Consider the following 2,049-nt stretch of genomic DNA (forward strand, 5'->3'; position numbering starts at 1 on the left):
ATAAAAAATATAATTATAAAAAATAATAAAAATAATTAAAAAAATAAAAAATAAGTTAATTTTTTTTATTAAAATAGACACAAAATATATTAATTTAATATTTTTAGATACAATATTTTTATCTATAATTTATCTGTCAAATATTAGTTTATATGTGTCTCTCTGTTCTTATTTCAATGTTCCGTGTCTATAAACAAATACAACTTTAATTCTAATAATACATGTAATAACTACTTACATTAAATGTTGATAACCACTTAAAATATTAGAATTTATTATAATATTCATATTTTGAAGGTTAAAACGGTGATATGGGTCTGAACGTGAGGTCCAGACTCCTTTTGGGGCAGCGTCCGACTTCTGTTGGAGCCGAGATGCTGCCGTCCGAGTTACTCTTGAGGATGTGGTACTTGCAAGAGACTTTGATGTTTAAGTTAGCAATGGTTTTAGCAGGTTTTTAGTAGATTGAGTCCTGAATATACCTGAGATTCTATCAATGTATTTATAGTAAAAGGATAACCACCTTTAGAATAATTCCACCATTGATGGTGGATGATCGTTCCCTTTATCTCGAAAATTTATTGAGATCTCCCTTCTAGATAAAATAGAGAAATAGTAGGATATATTTCAGGGGATAGTTACTTATTCAGATAAGTAGGGTTGAACCACCCTTGTCGTGCCTGACCTTTTGAGGTTAGGTAAGTAGATGAGGCCACCATTTTGGGTGGGCTTTTATTTTTATTTGGCCTGACTTTATATTTTTGGGTCCGGGTATGAACAGTCCCCTTGCTGGAGTCCGAGTTTTTATGAGGTTGGGCTCGAGCGTTTGTGGCTTCATCAGTTTCCTTCGTTGAGTATACAACTTTCAAGAGGTCGGGTACTCGACGTGTTTTAAAATTTTTTGAAAACGTTGGGCCACTTAATGACACGACGTGCATTACATTGCAGTTTTTTTGGGATCCATGCACTTCATTAATGAGGGGTACGAAATATCACTTTTGCCCCTGGTGTCTTATAAATATTCCATTCTTCCCTCTTTCTTTCTTTTTCTGCTTCTAAAATGTTAGCTTCGTAACCTTTTTCACTCCTTCTTTCTTGCACTTTGCTCCAGTATTCAAGATTTCTTCATCTTAAAACTTTTTAGAGGATTTTGTTCGCACTTTGGGAGAGGATTCTTCGGGTTTCTGCAGTTTGTATCGCCCTTCTATTTTCGTGCTCCTTCAAGGTTGGTGCTTTTATTCCTCTTTTGTTGTTTTTCTGTATTTTGGGTTGTATCCATGTTTGAATGAATGGAATTTTTGAAATCTTTCTTGTGATTGCCACTATGACTTTGGGGTTTTGCGTTCTTGAAAATCTGGTTTTGGTTGTTGAAAGATTTTTATTATTGTTGTGGTTCTAAACGTGGGGTTCTATATTGCCCCCAAATGATGTCATTTTCATGTAGGAGATGACCTCATTTCTATATGTAAGAGGTATCGCATAACCGTTTGGGCTCTGGGAGGGTTTCACAATGTTGACCCGACCTCTTTTGAGTTTGTGAATGCCTGTGTTGTTTTTGCTTTACGTTCGGGATGTTAGTGTCAATCTTTGAAACTGTCCCGACCTTCTAATTTCTTGCTTTGTTTTGTCTAATTTGTAGTGATGGATTTTTGCTTTGTTGTATTGTAGATGTAGCTTATATGTGTCTGTCAGTAGTTCACAGCATATCGTCTAAGGTCCTATCCGACTTGAAATGAGTAGATTTAACTGTTCTTACCCTTATCCTTGTGATTGATAATGAATATGTCGATACCTTTTGTAGACATCATAGGTTATGTTTAAGTCGAGAGGATGAGAGAAACTATGAGATTGTTGTTGCTGATCCTGAGGAGAGAGTTTGCTTCCCCCGACTTGATAGGTTGGAGCGGCATTTAATATATGTTTATGATTATTTTTTCACGAAGTTAGGGGTTACCTTTCTTTTTTCTGAGTTTGAGTCAGAGGTCTTTAAATTCTTCAATGTTGTCCCTACCCAATTGCATCCAAATTCTTGGGGTTTCTTAAAAATAT

This window comes from Arachis ipaensis, chromosome B08 (assembly GCF_000816755.2).
Source record: "Arachis ipaensis cultivar K30076 chromosome B08, Araip1.1, whole genome shotgun sequence".
In the NCBI taxonomy this organism is placed as follows: domain Eukaryota; kingdom Viridiplantae; phylum Streptophyta; class Magnoliopsida; order Fabales; family Fabaceae; genus Arachis; species Arachis ipaensis.